Below are 25237 nucleotides of genomic sequence, written 5' to 3'. Positions count from 1 at the left end.
ATGAAGAACGACTATCAGTTCACTTGGAAACACTATCAGTTCAATGAAGAACGACTATCAGTTCACTTGGAACACTATTAGTTCAATGAAGAACGACTATCAGTTCACTTAGAACACTATCAGTTCGATGAAGAACGACTATCAGTTCGCTTGGAACACTATCAGTTCGATGGAGAACGACTATCAGTTCACTTGGAACACTATCAGTTCGATGAAGAACGACTATCAGTTCACTTGAGAACACTATGAGTTCAATGAAGAACGAGGACCATTATAGAGAGTTGGATCGCTTCTATGAATGGTTTCAGGATTATCCCCTTATCCTGAACGGGGAATGAAAATTGGATGACCCGATGGTCGAAATCGAAGAATTGGATGACCCGAGGGTCGAAATTGGAATTGGTGGGCAAAATATCAAATCTAAGCAATTGATAGATCCTGAGGATCGAAATGACTTGGATTGACAAAGGAGATTGATGAGTTCGAGTCAGAGCTCGAATAAAATACAGAGATCACGAGTCGGAACTCGGATCAACAAAAGAAAATGAAGAGTTCGAGTCAGGGCTCAAATAAAGTAGACAGGTCACGAGTCGAAACTCAGATCAACAGAGAAAATGAAGAGCTCGAGTCGGGGCTCGAATGAATAAAGAGATCTCGAGTCGGAACCCGGATCAACAAAAGAAAATAAAGAGCTCAAATCTGAGCTCGAATGAATAAAGAAATCACGAGTCGGTACCCGGATCAACAAAAGAAAATAAAGAGCTTGAATCTGAGCTCGAATGAATAAAGACATCTCGAGTCGGAACCCAGATCAACAAAAAAAAATAAAGAGCTCGAATCTGAGCTCGAATGAATAAAGAGATCTCGAGTCGGAACCCGGATCAACAAAGGAAAATGAAGAGCTCGAATCTGAGCTTGAATAAGATATAGAGATCTCGAGTCGGAACCCGGATCAACAATGGAAAATGAAGAGCTCGAATCTGAGCTCGAATAAGATATAGAGATCTCGAGTCGGAACTCGGATCAACAGAGAAAAATGAAGAGCTTGAGTTAGAGCTCGAATAAGGTAAAGAGATCTCGAGTCGGAACCCGGATCAACAAAAGAAAATGAAGAGCTCGAGTCAGGGCTCGAGTAAGGTAATGAGATCACGAATCGGAACTCGGATCAACAGAGAAAAATGAGGAGCTCGAGTTAGAGCTCGAATAAGGTAGAGAGATCAAGAGTTGGAACTCGGATCAACAGAGAAAAATGAAGAGCTCGAGTTAGAGCTCGAATAAATAAAGAGATCACAAGTCGGAACCCGGATCAACAAAGAAAAAATATGGACCAACTTGAAAGTTGGAGTTTGAAAGAAAGCTGAATCGGAATTCAGATCTTCAGAGGAGAACCCGGTTAGGGGAACCCAATTTTGCAAATTGTCAATGCGGGAACTGGATTTTTGAAAAGAGGATCCTATCCAGAGATTGTAGACTAGAGTCAGAGATTGATGATTAAGATGGGAAATCATTCATAGTCTCAGGATTTATCCCTTATCCTGAATGGGAAATGGAATTGGGTGCATAGTTAATGCAAATGCAATGCACATGCACATGAAATGCAAATGAAGTGCAAATGAATGCAAAAATGAGTGCATATATATGCAAAATGAGAGAATGGTTTATCCTGCCTGCATACAGGATGTTTTGAGGTAAAGATAAATTTTCCAAAAAAATGCCCCAGTGTAACTAGGGAGAAAATTTTGAATAAAAGAAGGATAATTGATGAATAAGGCGACAAGCTTCTTGACTGATAGATGTCCTCAAGATCATTCCTCACAAGAGAGACATTGCGAAAAGGAAGGAGAAACAAATAATATGGCACCAAGCTATTGGAAAATTTGATGATTTTATTGATGCTTTGAAATCAAGGAAAGAGAATGGGATTACATTAAGCAAGATGAGAAATAGGAAAGTGTTGGCATTGTCATCTTCTGGAATGATTGTGAAAAAAGCTTAGTCAGGACGACTAGTCCTCCTTTTCATCTTCAACGAGGAGCTTCTTGTCAATGCAGTCTTGAACAATGTTTTTGAGGATGAAGCAGATTTCTGTATCGTGCCCTACTGCTCGATGAAACTTGCAAAACTGTTCTTTGAATCTGCCCATAATTGCTGGAGGATCATTGGCTTTAGGCAATCGGACAAGGTCTTTCTCAAGCATATACTCGAGGATACTCTCGAGTGTCTGATCCAGAGGGGTGAATTCTCGATCAGTTCTCTAGTCCTTGCGCTTTGATTTTTCTTGATCTTTCTTTTGATGTTGAGGGCTGGACTGAAGAGGTTTATCACTGTTGATGTCCTTTCCTTTTTGCTTTTTTATTCTCTCCAAACTATGATCATTCTTGTTGTCTTTGCTATTATTGAAAGATTTGACCGCAAAAGTGAAGTGAGCCTTCTTCTTTTGTTCACCTTGAGGGTTATTCTTGGAAAATGTGAAGCCTTCATATACTCCATTCTCCACGCTCAGCTCGAGCCATTCTGCTCGCTCAATGAGTGCAACAAAAGATTTGGAGGGTGAGGTAGAGATTAATCCTCTCAGCGGTTGCAAAAAATTATTGAGGATCAATGATAAAGCATGCCTTTCTGATATAGGATCCCTCATTTTGTTGCAGGTCTCTCTCCATCTGCGAATGAAGTCCCTTGCCTATGGGATTGATATGTTCCGCGTACCATTTGGCCGCAACCCTTTCCAAGCTGCGGGGAAAGCATAAGAACAATGCTCTATTGTCTCTCTTGAACCTAGAGCATTCAGCGAAGAACATGGCGAGATGGGCTTTCGGGTCGCCAGAACCATCGAACTTGATGAATTTACGGGGGAGGTTTTCAAGATCATCATCCCCTTCGAGGCCATCATAGAAGTCCTCGTTGGTGAATACTTTCTTGCCCTTGTCGCGGGCTTGCAGATCTTTTACCACCCTGGCCATTTCCCTGAATTGTGCCTGCAGGGGCTTTTCTGCATCATGACTTTTGGATTTGTGACTCCTCCTTTGGCCACGTTTCTGAAATGTCGGAGGCACCTCATATTCTTCATCGGTATCATCTTCGTCTGAAGTATCTTGAACATTCTCCTCAGAGGACTTGGTTGACCTCTTGGCCACACGATCTCTAATTCTCTGACTGAATGGATTTTTGTCTGAGCTGGTGCCAGCCTGCTCACTCATCATCCTCTTCATCATTTTCTGAAACATCGCGTACATCTGAGGGTCGATACCGTCATCTCCTGGCTGCTCTTGGTCTTTGTTTGACCTTGGCGAATTCATCTCTCCTTCTGATGTTGATGAATAGCTGATACGCTGAATTGGTGCGGTCTTCTTCCCTGACCTTGTTTGAACCATCAAATGCTGCGAAGGCTCTCTGCAGGATAAAGTCTTGATTAGACTCTGAGGAAATTTTTGGATTGGGAAAAAAATTATATGGTGGACAATTGAAAGAATATCCCATTACTAGGGATGGAGTCGCCGCTGGAATCACGACAATTGTGTTGTCATTCTTTGTAAGAGAAATAAACAACGGAAAATGTGCCTTGTTACCTAGGCGAGGTCGTCAACCACGAGGAAAATACCATTTTGAAGGAAAGAGATACCTCTTGGAAAAACAATCCAAAAATGGATTTAAAGTAAGGAGAAGGCAAGTGGGTAAACAATTTCCACCACAATAATCAAGGTACTCATGAGGAAAATAAGGTGAAGAATTTTACAAATAGACAAAAGAATTGAAAATCCAATGAGAGAAAACATATGATTTTGAAAAATTGCAGGTAGGATAAAAATGCAGCTGGAAATTCGAGATCCAGTAGAACAGGAGAATGGAAAAATCACCTGGAGTTTTGAAAGAAATTGGATATTTGAGAAAATCATCCAGGGTTTGAGAAAATGAAGGAAAATGTGAGAAATATGGATATTTGAAAAATATTTTTGAGAAAATATAAGAAAATAGAGGTAACATACGAACAATCACATCCTGCACAAACATTTATGCACATACAGCACTCCCAAAAAGGCTGACTCTAGATGCATCATTTTGAAAACAGTTGTAGGACCCTAACCCTAACTCTAGGTTCAGATCATCTTAGTCCAATCTAGTTATGCCGATATACCCAAACCGAAATCCGAGGTACGTGGCATATAATCTCAACTCCGGTTCTAAGGTAAGGTTTTGCCAATATCCTTGAGCACCTACCGATATACTTCGGACTGTGGCCCGCGGTACGTGGTAGGGAGGTGTTAACCCAAAGAGTTGGCCCAGTTGTGAGGCTCTGTCCCGAACTAGGGTTCTGGAAGAGAGCCCAGCAACGTGAAGACCGGGTAATGATAGGTAATGGAGATTTTGAAAAATGATCACATGCAAGAAATAGAGGGCTCTAAATCCTAGAGAGATAGATTTTGAAAACTTTGAAGAAGCATACATTGTTTGCGTTCAGATCCTAAATTGAGGAGAGTTGTGTTTAGACCTAAGTCTATGTGAGCATGAAAATATCTCCTCAATCTGGTCCTACCAAACCATGCCTAGTCTACATGCAGTCAATGTCAGCTAGGTCAGAATCTAGGCTCCTAGGTTCGCATGATATCAAAAGTAAAGAGCTGACATTTTCTTAATATAATTTCGATAATTGAACTAAGTCAAGCACAATTTTGACCAGACAAAGACAGGTCCCATCACGGTCGCCAAACCTGTTATCGTCACAAAATTTTTCCCGTCTTCCCTTTCCTTGCGGAAGAGAGAGGGAAATGCTTTTGCCCTTCAAACTTGACCGGATTTTGGAAATTGTTTTTGAAATACTCGCCTCCATTTTGAAAATTGCGGGAAAATCCATGGGAGGGGGCTCGACCTATCAGTACGAGGTTCGACCGTTCCTGCCGCCTTCAACAGGGGTAATCAAACCAAGGACCACAATTGTGCTTGACTTAGTGAAATTATCGAAATTGTGTTATATCCTAAATGCACAGAGAATTCAGGCATGTGCTATGAGATTTTGGAAAATGTAAGTTGGAAAATATGATGCATGCTTGGAAAATGCTTTGGACTTGGAAATAGTTCTAAGGCAAATGATAGAAATCAATTTCTCAAGAAAACTCAGATGGAAAAGATTTGAAATCTCGGGAAAGTTCATAAAGTTGTGGGAAAATCATGAATGGTTGAAAATCCCGGGAAAATAGAAGTGATTCTTGAGAAAAGGTGAACATTTGAAAAAGGGAAACACTTCTCAAAAAAACTCTGACTTTGAGGATTTTCTTAGGAAAATGATGGAAAATTTATAAGAAAACTCATTTGAGAAGAAAAAAACTGAACTTGGGAAATTGAAATCCTGGGAATCTTACCCTTGAAATACTTGGAAATCGATTTTGATCTTTGAGGAAGATTGAAAAACTCTTTTTGAAAATCTTAAGAAAATAACATTTCCAAGGAAAAACGAGGGAAACTTTGATCTTGAAAATCCAACTTAGAAGTTTCTTGAGAGACTGGTTTCCATGGAAAACTGTGAAAACTTGACTTTGGAAAACCGATTTTGGAAAATACTCAGAGTTTCTTCAGAAATCGATTTCTTTGAGAATGAAGTTTTCTTAAGAAAATCATGGGAAAACCAATGATTTCATGATGCAAATGATATGAGTGAATGAATGCACTTTGAAAGATTTCTAAGAAATTTGTTGGAAAATGTGTATTAAATCAAAATAAATCCTTCACATATCCTGACTGTGGCCATGAATATGTTCAGAGTTTAATTGATTTAATGCACAATACTTTGAAAATATTAGAAATATGATGTGCATTTTAAGATAGCCTAAGAGTGTAGGCTCAATGTGACTGGTAGAAAGATGATGGATCTGGGTCTCGTCCATATTCTGACTAGGGCCGTAAATATGGATTCCACCGAGTTCATCAACTCCCTAAGTGTTGGTGCACGTGTCATTCGTGAACATCCATAGTGCTTTTGAAATAAAAATGCATGAATCATATAAGCAGGATATTGCATAAATTTAAACTATATGATATGCATCCTAGTCTAAGCAGGAAATTAAAATCTTATTCTAAAATTTACATTATTACATCACTAAGTAAATGAAATAAATGGAAATTTGCAGACTTCAGCTCCTTTTGAATGTTCTTGCCAAATCTTGAAATAAGGTTAGCTCAAATATGTGGGTTTTTCCAAGATTTTCCAATAATATCACGAATTTATTGGACTTAATTGGATATAAACCCTATTCTCATGCTTCCTTGATATTTGAAATGATGAAAATGCAAGAAATTCAGTAGAAAATAGTTTGAAATTCGGAATTGGGGTTAAAATGACCAAAATACCCCTAAAATTAAAGTTATACCTTTAAAATCAGGGTTTTTGAAGGAAATTTTCGTAAAATTGAGATTTTGAAATTCAAATTGAATCAAATGATGATGAAATGCAGTGTGAGGCATGATGTCATGCTGCTAAACACATTAGGACTGTAAAATCAGAATTTTACATTTTGCAATTTATCCAAAATAACGAATTTCGCTTGTTTTTCACTTGGATCCGGGTCCCGCGGGGCCCTGTTTTGATGATATGGTAAACCAAACCTCAAATGAATTCCAAATTACACCAAATTCGGTATGAAGCATATTATTACTCTGATAAACAGCTTAGAATGCTAAAATTCATGAAATGATATGATTTAAATGCTAAAATATAAAGAAAATTCTAAAATGGGTGGATTTTGCCTATGGACCCGAACCAAATGCAATGCTTAACATGATAATGCAAGATTTACACCATTAAAACTTCTGATATTTTGCAGACTGCTAAAGGACTCGAAATGAAACATTTTTGGTTTTTACAGCCTCGGGATTTGAGCCATGGTGAGTTCGGTAACAGGGATTTGGTTCTGACGGAGGTAAAATCGACCTAATCTAACATAAAATGCTAAATAAATAGAAAACAGCCATGGAAATTTCTGATATTTAACAGAGCTACGCATGACACCTACATGAACAACTTTCATGTTTATGACTTCGGCATTTGATCAACCTAAATACAAATATAACTTTTCATGCCTAAATTAACAGAACAGACAAATGTGACCAAACAGGTGACTGAAAAGAAAAATCCGAAACGGGTATCACAACTATTTTAAAAATCACAAGCTTTCAGATGCAAACATAGGACATCTCGTACATAACTTTCACTTTTTGTAGTTTTGGATTTGGAGAAATACCCAAAGAGAACCCATCGACCTAATTCGATCCAAAGTCTCAGAGGCCCAAATCAGGCTCTGACACGTGTCCCGCACTCTCAGATTTTTGCCAGACACTAAATAAAATCATAAAAACCTGAGAAAATCAGGTTAACAACTAGACATCCGCCCGAGTTCAGAACATTTTTCGGATCGAAAATCAGATCTCCCATGAGGGATATCTCGATTTTACAAGTCGGAAATGAGTTTTTAAAATGCATCCCGGGTAATAAAACCCGACTCACCTTTTTGAACGTTTACCATAGTAAACGAATTCAAATGCTTCTGAATTTTTGGCACATTTCTAGGCACACCTAAGGGCGTATTCCATGATTTTTTCGGAATTTTTAATAAAACATAAATGCATAAAATGACGTGTGGACTGACTGACAAAAACAGAGAACCACTGAAATTGAGCAGAATTGAAATAAATGCTTAATTAAACCTAATTAACCTATAGAACGTGCTAAATTAATGAAATAAAATACAAATTAAATCTAGCTAAATGCATGAATGCTAAAAATCATCAAGGAATCATAATCATGTATTTTTATATATGTCATTTTATGAGAATAGCTCAATCCATCTCTCGGATGAGCTCTTTCTTCAAACGGCTCCCGAATCAAATTATGATATCAAATCAAGAGGAAAAGAGGTGCACCTTGCTTCGTTACACAATTTTGAAACTCTTGAAAGGGACTGCTACCAAGGGATTGGTTCGTCCTTCGCTCCGGGCTTCGGATGATTCACCAAAATCGACCCACTGCACCTTCTTCACTGAGCCAAAGGGGGGGGGGGCGTGAATTCTAAGGTTCAAAATCAGGTTCTGAAGCAAGTCTAGGTCAAATTTCCAAGTCCAAAAGGAGCTCCTCCTAGACTGGGCGTGGAGCCTTGTTTTTATAGAATTTCTTTGAAAATTTTGAATTTCAAATAGGCTCAATCTGAGCCCTCCATGTGGCGCCATCTCAGGGGGTGCTATTTTGATTTTTGAGAAAATAAAATGGGAAAATTTGTGGGTGAGACACCTCAGCAGAATTTGAAAATTTTCAAAGTTTGGGTCTGCTTGATTTTCTCTGCAGGAAGCTCCCAGATGGCGCCACCTCAAAGGGTGCTACCTAGGGTTTGAAATTCGAAATTTGCCTTTTGTAGGGAGCCCTCAGGTGGCGCCACCTCATGGGGCTATTTTTATTAAAATATAAAAAAAATAAAAAAAATGAAGCCAAGTGGGGCTCTGGATTGTCGCCACCTCAAAAGGAGGTTTGAGGTGTAAAGCTGGAAACAGTAGGAGCATGCCATGTGGCGCCACCTCTGGAAGCTCTTGACACATGTCAGAAGGACAGGTGTGGAAGAAGCAGACTATGCCACCTCAGATAAATTCAAATTCTACTTTTCTGCAGGAAAGGAGAGGCTGACATGTGGCGCCACCTCAGAAGGTAATTTGAATTTCAAATGGGGGTTGGCTCTGGAGGAATAAAGGATGGACATGTGGCGGTTCCTCAGAGTGGCTCCTATAATGCCATGTGGCAGAAGGGAAAAGCAAGGAACATGTGGCGCCCTCATATTCAAAGTAGAAAAAGGTAGAACTCCAAGATTTTCGCCACCTAGCTCTTGTCTGAAAATTTTTGAATGGTTGCTTTTCTGAAGGAAGCCAAGAGTGACACGTGTCCTCTACTTTTTCTGAAGGAAGCTAAACATGACATGTGTCATCTACTTTTCTGATAAAAGTAGGGGAAAGGCATGTGTCATCCTGCTTTTTCTGAAAGAAGCAGAGATTGACACGTGGCAGAGGGAAGAGAAGGAGGCCCAAGCCATGTGGCGCCATCTCAGACAAAATGGAAAAGGTGAAGTTCAGGATTTGCACCACCTCTGGAAAGATTTGAATATTTTGAATTCCAGTTTTTCTGAAGAGAGCAGGAAATGACATGTGGCATCTACTTTTTTAGAGAAGAGCAGAGAATGACACATGTCACTTGCTTTTTCTGAAAAGAGTAGAGGATGACACATGGCATTTGCTTTTTCTGAAGAAATGAGAGATTGACATGTGTCCTCTGCAGGAGACACACTTCAAATGGCGCCACCTCAGAGGAGACAAGCCTACCTTTTTCTGGAGGAAGCTAGGAGTGACATGTGTCCTCTGCAGGAGACACACTTCAAATGGCACCACCTCAGAGGAGACAAGTTTTGCTTTTTCTGGCCAAGACAACACAGGACACTTGGCATCTCAGGGTGATCTATGGAATGACACATGGCACAGGGTGAAGATGGTGTCTAATGACATGTGGCGGCTTCTTAAGGTAGCCCCACACTGACACTTGGCAGATAAATGGGAGGAGAGAGAAAAGACAAGTGGCGCCAATCCAGGAGACAAGGCTCCTATTTTTTTGGGTTTTTCAAAATTCAAATTTTTTAAAAGAAAAGCCTGTGTGACACCACCTTAGTGTGGGTGCCACACTGTTTCTTTATTGATATAAGGACAAGACAGTAAAACCTCTTTTTGGAATTTTTATAAAATCTGGACTAATTGGTAAAACAGAAATTTTAAAAAGGGTTAGCCCCTGTAGGACGATTTTGTAAAATGAAGATATTTGAAATTGTTGACAAAAAGGCAAAATCTGAGTTGAAGTGGCTGAAATCCATATTGAAAACTATCCAGATCATTTTCCTAAGGAAATATTTTGAAATTTAGAGCCCTGGGGGTAGAATGGGAAGAATTGATAATTTTGAAGACCCATGGTTTTGAAATCGATTTTGAAAAGAGTTGAAATTCTAATCTGGATTGAAATTTTTTGAAATCAAGAGTTCTGGACCTCGAAATGACATGCTTTGCAGTGCAGTGATATGAAATGCTCATGCAATGCTATGAAATGACATGTCATATGAAATATAATCCTGAATTGGGCTTTGAAGATTCCTGTCTTCTGTCCGGAATAAAATTTTGAGCTGAAAATAGAGAAATTTTGAGAGTTGCAGACAAAATTTAGACTTTTGCAAGGTCTGGGCTCAAAAAATGACCATTTTGCCCTCCGGCGATTTCAGAGACTGGATGCTGATGCTTGGTGAAAATGTCGGGGAGGTGAGTGAAAATTTGGGGTGTTTACAAAATGGTATTTAAAAATTGAAATGGATTTAGGAAGCTCAGGAGATCTGAAAATGGAATTGGATTTGAAATCTAGAATTGGGAATGAAATTGGATTTAAAAGTTGGATTTGAAAATAGAATTTGATTTGAAATCTGGAATTCAAATCCGAAGTCTGTATCTTAAGATGGATTTAGATCTGAAATCTGAGATCCAAAGTAGAATTGGATTGTGGATCCTAAAATGGATTTGGATCTGAAGTCTGAGATCTAAGATGGAATTGAGTTCTGGATCCTAAGAAGGGTCTTGGATCTTAAAATGGGTTTAGGATCTAAAATCTGAGATCCAAGATAGAGTCGGACTCTAGATCCTAAGAGGGATTTTGGATCTGAAGTCTAAGATCCAAAGTAGAATTGGGTTCTAGATCCTAAAATGGAGTTGGATCTGAAGTCTAAGATCCAAAGGTAGAATTGTATTTAGAAAACTGGATTCAAGTTGATCTAATTTTGGATTTTGAGTTTTGAAAGTCCAAATGGGACTTTTGAATATGGATCTGGGTTTTGAAAACCCAGATTGAATTTAAAACTTAGAAAAAGACTTGAATTTTTTAGATTCAGAATTAATCTCAAAACTTGGATTTAGAAGGTAAGAAAATAAACTTGATTTTGAATTTGAAATTAGAAGATGAATTAGAAATTTCAAAGTTAAATTGAACTTTGAAATTTGATTTGAATTAGAAGCTGAATGATGGATACACAAATGAATTTCAAAGTCAAAATTGGACTTTGAATTTAAAGTTAGAATCTGAAAATGATATTTGAATTTACAAGAGTTGAAAATTGATTTGAGAAGTGAAGAAGATATCTGAAGGAAATCACTTGGATTTTATGAAAAGAATTTTGAAAATATGATGCAATTCTATCCTAAATGATGAATGAATTTAAAGAATTTTGAAATTGGATTTTGAAAAACCATATTTCATTTTTTACATGAATTGAAATAAGATTGAAAATATAATACATCCTTGACTATGGCCATTGAATGTATTATATAATAATCTATATTTAAATTCAGATGAAGAATAAAAACACATTTTTGGTGCTTTTATAGAGTTTAAAATGAAATTAACCCTCAATATACCCTGACTATGGCCATTGGTATATATATTGAATTAATTTTAAATTAAACTCTGATAAAAGAAGAAAATATTTGAAAATATGATGATTTTTGAAGAGGATCCAGTGTGGATCCAATGTTATTTTATAAAAGATAAAAATCCTAAGTTTTGTTTACATCCTGACTATGGCCATTGATGTAAATCATCAACTTAGGATTAATTTACCTCTTACAAAATGGTGCACGTGTCATTCGTGTTCCCATTTGTGAGATTTTGAAAAAAATAAAGGAAAAAAATATGAGAACAAATAATTCATGGTATTTACAATGCTCATTCATTCTATCTAAAACAAGAAATACAAATTCTCATTAAAGATCTAATTATTACAATACATGGATTTACAACTCCCAATAATGACATTTTCCACATATTCCCTGCAAAACACTTGGTTAGTATGAAAAGAGAAGAGAAATTGCCCGAGTCATATAGATGTTAATGATGAAATGCTCATATCTATCCATGATACTGGTATTAAATGAGAAAGGCTCCCAAAGTCACTTAAGCCTTAATGCTTACAAGGAAAAAAAATGATTATACATGCCTAATAGGAAAATGCCTTATACACGCCCAAGGCATTTCAATAGCTCTTGTAATTTTGCTGTGAATAGGGCTGAATTAGATTCCTGGACACCTCATGCACATGAACATAATGTTGACACTGGTAAGGTTTATTGATTTCTCATACAGACCAAGTCACTAACCAAGTATGTTGAGTTGTGGTCATTTGACCATATCTGTCATAATACAGGTGTACCTTGTCAAAATGATCATCCTATTGTTGGTATAGTGGGTGAGGGACATTGTTGCAAAGAAGGTTGGACGTTGCTGAATCCTATGGCAAGAGCATAGTGATGAAGGGTTGACACACCACTATCAACATGCTACCAGATATAGAAACTACATTGCCTGTATATATAGTGACTCAATGCATATAATATGAAGATCAAGATATGGTGACAGGGTGTGGAACCTATCATACTGCTATGTAGCAGAGGTGACAAGTGGAGGGGAGCGGTTTTACAATAGTCCACTGGACTGCCATATGAAAAATAGCAATCCAGAGGATTGTAGTGGTTTGCAAAAAAAAAAGTAAGAAAGGGGCCTATCTCTACAGGAAATGTGTCAATCAACACGTTACCATCCAAGGACCCAATGTTAACATAAACAATAAAATCTGAAATGCTGATGAATAAATTAAGGAATGAACTACTCTAACCATCCATTATGAGTTACTCTGGAGAGTTTAGTTCTAATGTAACCCACCAGCATGATAACAACATCACCTGACATGTGAGAATTTAACAAAACAAAGAAAACACAAGTAATGTATAGATTCTTAAAATATGTACATAGAGCAAATACTTTCAAAACATGAAAGAAAGAAAAAAGGAAAAGAAAAAAAAAATGGTAACACAGGAGATGAACTACTGTATAATAAGGCAACAGGTAGTAATCACATCTTGATAATGCACATTAGCTCCAACTTCACTTTGCGAGGATTTGACTTGAAATAGCAGAAGATTGCTAATTTGACCCAGCACATGAAAATGAGCCTAGCAAATCATGTTCATACAGTTTAACTCCCATCATTACCATGAGAAAACCTATTATTGCCATCCTGCAAGAGTCCAGGGAGAACATCAACGTGCATATTTGTAAACACCCCAAATTTTCACTCACCTCCCTGACATCACCCTCAATCACCACATTTCGGTTCTCCGGAACCCATGAAGGGCAAAATGGTCACTTTCCAAGATTGAACCTTGCAGAAAGTCTTAAATCCCATTCTCGAGTCTCAAAACTTCTCTATTTAGACTCATAGACACCCTCAAATTGCAAATCCTCAAAATCTCATGCTCAACCAGAAGTCAGAATTTTCAAATTCAAATTCAGAGTGGCAATTTTGTAGAACATGTCTTTGCATAGCATGGCATGAACATTTCATATCATTTCACTGCACAGCATGTCATTTCAAGATCCATAACTCCTGATTTTTTTTTAAAATAGCAAATATATATTTGATTTTAAAACTTTTCAAAATTGATTTTAAAACCCTGGGCTTTAAAATTATCATTTCTTCCCATTTTACCCCTAGGACCCCGAATTACGAAAAGTTTTCTCAAGAAAACAATCTGGATGGTTTCGATATTTCAAAATTTCGTCAGTTGAAAAGAGGGGGACACAATTTCAAAGTGCATAAGACCTTATTTCAAATTTTTACAAAAAGGCTCCGAATTTCCTTGCTTCTTTCAAAATTTTGCCCTGAAAAACCAGTTTTTCCCAAGTTTTGAAATCAAACCACAATCCACTTCGTGCTTTCTAAACTAGCCTATTATTGTGAAAATTCCAAAATATCTCATTTGGCTCTTATTTCAAATAAAGGACTTGGGACCCGCCTCGAGGTGGTGTCACACTCAAATTCTCAAAATTTTCCCTTATATCCAAAATAGTACCCATTCGAAAGTGGCACCGATTTATAAAAGCTTGTTTTTAACTCAATTTTAATAAAATAATTGGTGGGCCCACGTAGGTGGCGCCCCACTAAGGCTCCTTGCCAAGAAAAGCAAAATTTCTTTTCTTTTTTTTTATTTATTATTTTTATCCCAAAAAAGTTTTCAAATCTAGCCGAGGTGGCTCCACCTTAAAAAAAAAAAAAAAAAAGAAAGAAGGGGAGAAAAGGAAAAATCCGTTCCTTTTAGTTATTACTTCTCAGCCCCCAAAAGGATGCACCGTAAAACCTCCATTCTACCTAAGTTTTGAAACTCAAAAATATCCTTCAGAAAAGAATGTCGCCCTCTTCCAAACATGGCGAGTTTTCAAAATTTTTCAAAAGTTTGTTTGAAGATTTTCAAATGTTTTCGAAATGCAGTTCAGATGATTTCAAAACACCCGATTTTTCTGTAAAAAGGGTGGAAAATTCTTTAAAAGAGGACCTTGTTGGGAGAAGAGGCCATCGGTGATTTCCTGGGCTCCGGCTTCTCCCATCTCCAAAAACCCTCCGTTCTTCTTCCCTAACTGATCGCCCATTTCTTGAGACCAGGGTCGATTCCCCTCGTCTAGCAGAGGACCTCCTCCTCTCTCGGCTAACAGGAGACCATCGGCTTCCACCTTCTTGCAAGAAAGTTCCAAAGAGCCCGCCAGGCATAAGAAAAAAAAAAAAAAGGCCCTCTTCTGGCTGCCGATTCCGAAGACTGAGGATCTATCTCAACACTTCAACCCGAGAGCCAGCATCTGGGGTGTGCAGTTGGTATATTCAGGTAACGAACTTCTCTTGTTATTTCATTCTATCGGCAGACCTCCTGAGAAATTATACCCTATCGTTGCCATTACATATGCCCAACTCTGCTCACTTAAAACTTTGTTAAAATCCGATTTTTTTTTCTTCTTACAGCAGCATAAGGTTACCCCATTACCTATGTCTGCAAACTTGGTAAATACGCATCATATTCATCTCATGTAAGATACAAAACTTAGTTCATCTGTTGAAGCGGCATACATACATGACGGTTTCATGCATTAAGGAGCGATGATGCCTCGCAATGGTGTCATCAATTCCCTTCAAGATCATATTTCTTTGAAATCGGCATCCCCCCCCCTTCTTTTTTTTTTTTTCATTTGACAGCACTAAAATGCCAGGGGAGGGCGTCGGGTTTCAGTTCGTTATTTGTTTTTTATCATGCCATCTCATAGCTCCATTCAGTTTAACTATTTCACAAATCCCTATTTTGGTTTTCCTGCAAATCCCATGAATGAGATATCCCAAGGTATCACTCTCTTACATCCTTTCTCTGCAAAACCTGTCATTTTCCATGCGGTCTCGTATGTTTGAAATTAATATTAAGTTTCCTGTATCCCATCGGTGGGTCCTTAAGAGAGGCATATTTGCATGTCATGGTCTAAAACGAGGTCCCTTTGGGATTCATCGTACAGAAATGGCGCCAGTAACCTGGGCGCAACATCGGCAACCACCCTAAATCCTAACCTTGATACCTTGTGATGCCTTGGTATATGTTGCAGTAACCATTAATGGTTTGTTTTTTTTTTTATCTGTTTTCTAGAACTTGCTAATTACAGATATTCAGTAGAATGTGTTATATACAGAGATATTGATATGCTTGCATAAATCTGTTTCAAATCATCATTGATTGCAATAAGATTATCTCAATATATATGAAAAGTTGGATCAATGTTCTAAGGTTTTAGATGGATCCATTTGATGTTTGAGTTCAATCAAGTGTTTGGAGGGTCCTGCGTATATCAGTCCCTAACTCCATATGTTAGGAAGTGAAGCGGATATTCCCAGTTGTCGGAGGACTGGAACTCGGGATTTAGTTATGATTATAGCAGGCCGTCCCTTTGCAGAAAGACCCCTCATGTTCTTTTGTAACTCAGTTTTTAAGCCTAAAATGGGTCATTATTCAGTATCTGTGTTCAGGTATGACCCCATCTTTGTTTTAAAAAAACGCTCTCTGCACATCAAGGATATCAATCATCATACTAGCAGCTGCAGCGTGCTGTTACTATCACCCGTGGATCCCATGAAAGTCGTCAAACAGGGTCACCTATTTTTGCTTTCACAGCTCACTTGTATGAGCCCAACCCAGCTTCTAAAGAATTTTTTTTTTCTCTCTTTGTGCTATCTCTGTTGTAGCATTGAACTTCTCTATATGGAAAAGATTGGGGCTGCTATCATTTACGTTAGTAAATGGGGGTGTTGATGGTTTTATCAACTGTCATCTCTCCTGTCATTGTTCTGAACATCATGGGCTGTGCCTTTTGCTTGTTACTACGTTCACTGCATAAGTGAAGTTCGTTGTATCATTATTTGTAAGTGAAACGGCTGTTGCTTTTGATCCAGCAGTATCATTTGAACTGGTTGCACTTAGGTAGCACATATAGTAAATCATTGGACTTTGTCCTTAGCACATTATGCAAGGTATCTATATGTTATATGTACAGGTGTGATCATGTCTCCTTTTCTCAATTATAAGGATATATATGTATATTTTCTGTGCATTGTTTCTCATATGAGTATCATCTTGGGCCTCTATGTAGATGTAATTCCCATATTTACTTCAATGAAGATGTGTTCACACATACACTTCATTCAATGTAATTTTAGGCCCACATACGTATAACCTCTCTTTAGTTTCAGCATGACTTCTAGATATTTCCCTTTTCATCCCTGATCATAAACTCTCCTTTAGCTTTCTACTTTAATGTATGATCACCTATGTCTTGTCATTTACATTGGATTTTCAATTTTCTTTCTGTGTGTTGTATTTCTTGTCCCAATGCTCATTTGCAGGAGAATCTGGAGGATGCTAATTCTTTACATTATGTATTTTTTTTATTTCCTTTATTTTGACTTATGTCAGAGATGTAACAATTAACTTTGGAATAATATTTACTTTTACTGCTTAGATTAGGCTGCATCTCATATAGTTTGATTTCAGTAATATCCTGATTCTATGATGCATATATCTCAATTTTCAAAATTCACCGTAGATGAACACGAATGGCACGTGCACTAACTCTTAGGGAGTTGATGAACTCGGTGGAATCCATATTTACGGCCCTAGTCGAAATGTGGACGAGACCTAGATCCATCATCTTTCTACTAGTCACATTGAGCCTACACTCTTAGGCTATCTTAAAATGCACATCATATTTCCATTGTTTTCAAAGTATTGTGCATTAAATCAATTAAACTCTGAACATATTCATGGCCACAGTCAGAATATGTGAAGGATTTATTTTGACTTAACGCACATTTTTCCAACAAATTTCTTAGAAAATCTTTCAAAATGCATTCATTCACTCATATCATTTGCATCATGAAATCATTGGTTTTCCCATGATTTTCTTAAGAAAACTTCATTCCCCAAAAAATCGATTTCTCAAGAAACTCTGAGTATTTTCCAAAATCGGTTTTCCCAAGTCAGGTTTTCACAGTTTTTCATAGAAACTTCTAAGTTGGATTTCCAAGATCAAAGTTTCCCTCGATTTTCCTTGGAAAATATTATTTTCTTAAGATTTTCAAAAAGAATTTTCCAATCTTTCTCAAGAATCAAAAATCAATTTTAAGGCTAAGATTCCCAGGATTTTAATTTCCCAAGTTCAGTTTTCTTCTCAAATGAGTTTTCCTATCAAGTTTTCATCATTTTCCTAAGAAGATCCTCAAAGTCAGAGTTTTCCTGAGAAATGTTTCCCTTTTTCAACTATTCATCTTTTCTCAAGAATTTCTTGCAATTTTCTCAGGATTTTCATCCATTCATGATTTTCCCAAATCTTCATGAACTTTCTCATGATTTCAAAAACCCCTTTCATCTGATTTTCCTGAGAAATTGACTTCCATCTTTTTCCTGAGAAATGTTTTTCCAACTCCAAATGTTTTCTAAGCATACATCATGTTTTCCAACTTGCATTTTTCAAAATCTCATAGCACATGCCTGAATTCTTTGTGCATTTAGGATAGAACATGATTTCGATGAGTTAACTACGTCAAGCACAATTTTGGTCCTTGGTTCGATTACCCCTGTTAAAGGCGGCAAGAACGATCGAACCTCGTACCGACAAGTCGAGCCCCATCCTATGGATTTTCCCGCAATTTTCAAAACGGAGGCGAGTATTTCAAAACATTTTCCAAAATTCGGTCAAGTTTGAATCGCGAAAGTATTTCCTCTTTCTCTTTTCCGCAAGGAAGGGAAGACGGGGAAAAATTTTGCAACGATAACAGGTTTGGCGACCGTGATGGGACATGTCTTTGTCTGATCAAAGTAGTGCATGACTTAGTTCAATTATTGAAATTATGTTCACAAAATGTCAGCTCTTTTACTTTTGATATCATGCAAACCTAGGAGCCTAGATTCTGACCTAGCTGACATTGACTGCATATAGCTTAGGCATGGTTTGGTAGGACCAGATTGAGGAGATATTTTCATGTTCACATAGACTTAGGTCTAAATACAACTCTCCTCAATTTAGGATCTGAATGCAAACAATGTATGCTTCTTCAAAGTTTTCAAAATCTATCTCTCTAGGTTTTAGAGCGCTTTATTTCTTGCATGTGATCATTTTTCAAAATCTCCATTACCTATCATTACCCGGTCTTCACGTTGCTGGGCTCTCTTCTAGAACCCTAGTTCGGAACAGAGCCTCACAACTGGTACAACTATTTGGGTTAACACCCCCCTACCACGTACCGCGGGCCACAGTCCAAAGTATATCGGTAGGCGCTCAAGGATGTTGGAAAACCTTACCTTAGAACCGGAGTTGAAATTATATGCCACGTACCTTGGATTTCGGTTCGGGTATATCGGCATAACTGGATTGGACAAAGATGATCTGAACCTAGAGTTACGATTAGGGTCCTACAACTGTTTTCAAAATGATGCATCTAGTGTCAGCCTTTTAGGGAGTGCTGAATGTGCATAAATGTTTGTGCAGGATGTGATTGTATGTATAATTTTCTCAATTCTTTATATTTCCCAATGTTTTCCAACCCATTAGGCCTTTTTCAAAATATCCTTATTTTCTGTAAGGTCTTTTTCTCAAACCCTGGATGATTTTCTCAAATATCCAATTTCTTTCAAAACTCTAGGTGATTTTACATTCTACCTTTATACTGGATCTCAAATTTCCAGCTGCATTTTATATCCTGCCTGCAAAATGTTTTCAAAATTTATCACATTTTCCCAAAAGTCTCATTCTAAGTCTTCCTCTGTTTTCAGTTCAATGGCATCCAGTCAAGTCGATCTTATCTTTCCTGAAGGTCACATCTCCTACGAGGTGCGACAAAGTCGTCCTGAACATCGAGCCCTCAGCACCGGAACTTTCATTCCCCGGTGGTACTCTTCCTGGCTAAAAAGCTTTTCCCGAATGTTCCCGGATCATTTGAGCGAGTGCGGATTAGAACTGGCATCAGCAGTCAAAAAGCAGACCATCAACAACAACCTAATCCATGCAATGGCGGAGCGATGGAATCCTCGGACGTGCACCTTCTGGTTCCCCTGGGGAGAAATGACTATTTTAATGGATGAATTTTCGGAGATCATGGGGTTACCAGAGCCAGCCGGTCAACCAGGCGATCCATTAGAACATCAGTTCCTTATCAATGTCAAGGGTTTGGACCCCCGAGACTCCTTAGCTCGTATGACAGGCCGCCAATCTTGGCCCCTGATCCAGTTAGAGGGAAATGAATATGTTGACCTGCTCGAGTTGTACCGCCAGTACGGGACCTTCGTTGAAGTCAGTTCGCTATCAAGGACAGCTAAAGAAAGAATTCAGAATGCAATGGTTCTATGCACTGTAGGATTATCCGTTTTCCCAGACGGACAAAACTACATGGACATCAGAATAATCCAGCTTATGAGAAGATGGGGAAGTCGACAAACCAATCGCCTCTCCATAGCCATGGCGGCGCTTGCTTTTCTATATCGAGGTCTGACTCGATTTTCACTTGGGGAATCCATCTTAGTTCAAGGTTGCATCTACGCACTTCAATCCTGGTTCTTCCAGCATGTTCTAGCCCGAGCAAACTCTTTTAGATACAATGGACAAGAACTCCTTCCAGTGGCACAGTACCGATCCATGATCAACAACATTCAAGGAGATGACATTGTCTGGGACTATTTTGATCGGCAGCTGTCTCCTCCCAGATATACGTACGCTTACGGCAAGCGGTTCAAGTTGTTGGGACCTTTCTTCTGCACTTACTACCAACCGGAGTGATGTGTTCGACAATTCTCCCAGAGGCAGCAGTACGTCGAAGCCCGACTGTTATCAAGAGCTATGGCAGAGTTCGATCTCACCTCCGCACAATGGTCCGGGGCATATCATTCTGCCCGCTACAGCTGTGATTCCTTTGTCTCTCTTAAAATCTTTCCTGGTCCTAGAGTGTCTGCTGATTATCGTCAATGGTGGCAAATTGTTTATCCTCCACCTCTTTGTCAAGAACAATAAAAGTTTAATTTTCTCATTTCAATAAAGTTTTCTTTCTCTCTATTGTGGTTTGACGACCTCGCCTAGGTAACAAGGCGCATTTTCGTTGTTTATTTCTCTTTCTAAACAATGTCATGATTCCCGTGACGACTTCGCTGGTGAACACAATTGTCATGATTCCCGCGACGACTCAGTCCCTAGTAATGGGATAATTTTTCAAATTGTCTGCCATATTTCCAGCAAATATTTCTTCCAAAAGCCAATTCCTCCAGAATCTGATCAGGTCTTTGCCCTGCAGAGAGCATCCATAACATTTGATGGTTCGGACAAGATCAGGCAAAAGAACCACGGCATCCCAGTACTCGTCAGCCTCAGAAGAAGAGATGGGCTCCCCCCGGTCCGAGAGGAGTCAAGAGCAACAACAAGAGGATGATGGCATAGACCCACAAATGTATGCCATGTTCAGAAAAATGATGAATAAGATGATGAATGAACAGCCGGGGACCAGCTCAGAGAGGAATCCCTTGAGAGAAAAGTTCCATGGTCACAAGGATAAGAAAGTTTCCAAAAAGCAAGTTCAGCTCGAAGAGATCTCAGACGGAACCGAGTTCAATGAAGATACAGATGAAGAATATGAAGTGCCTCCGGTATTTCAGAAAAGGGGCCAAGAACAAAGGAAAAACTGCAAATCAAAGGGTCAGGAGGCAGAAAAGCCCCTGCAAGCACAGTTCCGAGAAATGGCTCGAGTTGTCAAGGATCTCCAAGCCCGCGACAAGGGCAGGAAAGTCTTCACCAGCGAAGACTTCTACGATGGCTTAGAAGGGGATGATGATCTGGAAAATCTTCCACGAAAATTCATCAAATTCGACGGTTCTGGCGACCCAAAAGCGCATATCGCCACTTTCTTTGCTGAATGCTCGAGGTTCAAAAGGGATAACCGAGCATTGTTTCTATGCTTCCCCCGCAGCTTGGAAGGAGTTGCAACTAAGTGGTCTGCTGAGCATATCAACCCCATCGAGCTCAAGGAGTTCGATAAAGTTGTAAATCTGTTTATTGAACGCTTCTTGTTTAACACAGAAGCGTTACCTACATTGAGCCATCTCTGCAATTTGAGGCAGAATGAGAATGAAAAAGCACGGGACTTCATTCACAGATGGAGATCGGCCTGCAACAAAATGAGAGATCCTATCTCAGAAAGGCATGCCTTGTCATTGATTCTCAACAACTTTTCACAGCCGTTAAGAGGATTGATCTCCACAGCACCCTCTAGGACTTTCATCGAGTTGACTGAACGAGCTGAATGGCTCAAACTGAGTGTGGAAAATGGAGTCTACGAAGGCTTCACCTTTTCCAAGAACAACCCTCAAGGTGAGCAAAATAAGAAAGCTCACTTCGCCTATTCTGCCAACAACAACAACAGTCGGAATCAACACAAAGGGCAGAAGAGAGATTACTGCTACGGCTCAGGCAGTTCGAACAACAAAGATCAGAAAGCAAAGCTTGCTCCTCAGTATAGCAAGCCTCCTCAGCAGGATCAAGGGTCGAAGCTGCGTGAGAAGACCAAACATGAAGGATGGAGCTATGATAGAAACTTTACTCCTTTAGACCAATCGCTCGAAGATGTGATCGAGTATATGCTGTCAAAAGAGATGGTCAAGCTGCCCAGATTGGCCAATCCCCCTGTGCCCATGGGGAAATGGAAAGATCACTTCTGCAAGTTCCACAGGATGGTGGGACACAACACTGAGAACTGCTTTGTTCTCAAAAACATTGTACAACATCTCATTGAAAAAAATCTTTTAGTGGAAGGAGAAGAAGAAGAGAAAATGGATATTCTCAATCAACCCTTTCCTCCACACACCACAGCAGTAGTGTCGGCACAGCCATTCTTACCGCATGAGCACATCAAGCCGTGTTCTGCACAAGACCTCCAGGTTCAGCATCAGGTGTCAGTGCTACGACAGACAGCTCCAGCTTCTAAGAAGATGGACCTAATTTCAGCATTCGGCAAAATGAAAGTTTCGGAAGCACCTATAAAGTCAGCCCCCAAGTCAAAGGGAACTCCTGACTTCCTCAAGCAAATCATCAAACCTAGGCCGGAAAGTTCAAGTCAGAAGCCTCTGACTGCTCTATCCAATGTTTCCATCTTTGACTTGGCCAAGAATTCTAGCAAGCACCAACGAGTACTGGATGATTTACTCAGGAAAATCAAAGTTAAGCCAAGTACCACTCCTGAAGACATGGCACAGATTGTGAACTCTGCCATGACCAATGCACCGATTACCTTCTCGGATGAGGACCTTCCAAAGCCTCATTCCTTTCATAATAATGCTTTGTACATTGTCGTTCGAGTCAGAGGAATGACAGTACCGCATGTGCTGGTTGATGGAGGCAGTAGCCTCAATATTTGTCCCGAGATGACGGCGAAGGCATTAGGGATCAAGGATGAAGAATATATTCCAGATCCCATCACTATCTACGGGTTTGACAACCATGGTCAAACGGCAAAAGGCAAAATATTTCTGGAAGTGTTCATCAACTATTCGGTGCACTCCGTCCTCTTTCACGTGGTTAATGTGCCACCCACCTACAACCTGTTGCTCGGAAGGACGTGGATTCATAACGCAAATGCAGTGCCTTCCACCCTACATCAATGTGTGAAGTGGTCAAAAGGTGGAATGATTACCACAATACTGGGAGAAGACCCAGAAGAAAGGCTTCTGCAGCCAATGATTCCTCGGCCCTCATTCAATGCAGATATTTTCAGCATCAGGGAAAGTGAAGAGATCAATCTCGGAGAGAATCGAGAAATACTCCAGGCATCATCAGAACTATCTCTGCACACGGTAGCCACGACCCGATGGAGAGGTCCTCAATTCTTCAAGGTTGGAGGCCGAATCAACTACAACGCCATTAAGGATCACCCGTTGTTTCCTCAATTCATGAAGGCAAGAAAGGGATTCGATTTGCTTCTGAAGCATGGTTATCAACCCTTCAAAGGACTCGGCAAGAATGAAGATGGCCGCATCGAGTCAGTGATCCAGAAACATCGTCCCCACAGAGCAGGACTGGGGTTCTCCAGCGGAAGCTCGCCAAAGAAGACGGTTTTTGTCAAAGGGGCACATTGAAGACCATTTGTTATTTCTTTCTATTCTTTCCAAAATAAATGTCTCATTTTATCAAATGTCTTTGATCAATTCAAAATCAATAAAATTCTAAGTTTCTTTGTCTATCGGGATGCCATTTGTCTCCTTTCCGTCTATCTCTTCATTTTATAATTTTAATGCCATTTTATGCATAAGTTTTCTTCAAATGATTGCTTGTCCTATGGTGAGCAATTTTATCTGAACCAAATTTCTTATCCAAAATTTCAGAATGACTTCTCGGACAATCAAGAAGCTCGTTCTCAATCCCAAGGCTTTTCAAAAGTCGGCAGCAATTCACAGAGTCAAGGCGAGCACCAAAGAGGGCAAGAGTGCAAAGTAGTCAGATGAGTATACAGAATATGATCAGTCTCTTCAAGAGTTACCAGAATTCGCTGCAGTTCAGAAGCAGGATGAACCATCTCCTCTAGTACAAGATCCAACCGAAGATGTTAATATCGGTTCAGAGGAAGATCCCAAAATTCTCCAGATCGGAACCAGTCTGAATCCGGAAGAAAAGAAAAGGCTTACAGATTTTCTCAAGCGGCATGAAGAAGTGTTCGCATGGACATATGAAGATATGCCGGGCTTAGACCCAAAATTAGTTGAACACCGTCTCGTCTTGAAGCCGGATGCTAAACCAGTTAAGCAAAAGCTGAGAAAAATGGATCCTAGAATAGAACAACAAGTCAAAGAAGGACTTGAGGATTTGCTCAAAGCAGGGTTTATTCAAGCTATTGACTACCCGGATTGGTTAGCCAATATCGTCGTTGTCTCAAAGAAAAGTGGCAAAGTAAGGATCTGCATAGACTTCTGAGACCTCAATAAGGCAACTCCGAAGGATGACTGTTATCGTCGCGAAATTTTTCCCATCTTCCCTTCCTTGCGGAAGAGAAAGAGAGAAACGCTTTTGCGATTCAAACTTGACCGGATTTTAGAAATTGTTTTTGAAATACTCGCCTCCATTTTGAAAATTGCGGGAAAATCCATGGGATGGGGCTCGACCTGTCGGTACGAGGTTCGACCGTTCCTGCCGCCTTTAACAGGGGTAATCGAACCAAGGACCAAAATTGTGCTTGACTTAGTTAAATCATCAAAATTGTGTTCTATCTTAAATGCACAGAGAATTCAAGCATGTGCTATGAGATTTTGGAAAATGTAAGTTGGAAAACATGATGCATGCTTGGAAAATGCTTTGGAGTTGAAAATAGTTCTAAGGCAAATGATGGAAATCAATTTCTCAGGAAAACTCAGAGGGAAAGAATTGAAAATCTCGAAAAAGTTCATAAAGATGTGGGAAAATCATGAATAGTTTGAAAATCCTGAGAAAATGTAAGTAATTCTTAGGAAAAGGATGAACATTTGAATGGGAAAATGCTTGTCAGAAAAGCTTCAAGTTTTGAAAGCTTTCTTTAGAAAATGATTGAAATTCATGGGAAAATTCTTTAGAGAGGGAGAATTGAAACTCGGGAAACTGAAATCCTGAGAATCTTAGCCTTGAAACACTTGGAAATTGATTTTGATCTTTGAGAAAGATGAGAAACTTCTTTTGAAAATCTTGAGAAAATAACCTTTTCCATGGAAAACTGTGGAAAAACTTGACTTGGGAAAACCGATTTTGAAAAAGTCTCAGAGTTTCTTGAGAAATCGA

This window comes from Nuphar pumila, chromosome 4 (assembly GCF_984573655.1).
Source record: "Nuphar pumila chromosome 4, dmNupPumi1.hap1.1, whole genome shotgun sequence".
In the NCBI taxonomy this organism is placed as follows: Eukaryota; Viridiplantae; Streptophyta; class Magnoliopsida; order Nymphaeales; family Nymphaeaceae; genus Nuphar; species Nuphar pumila.
The sequence above is the reverse complement of the archived record's forward strand: the minus strand, read 5'-3'. Positions refer to the sequence as shown.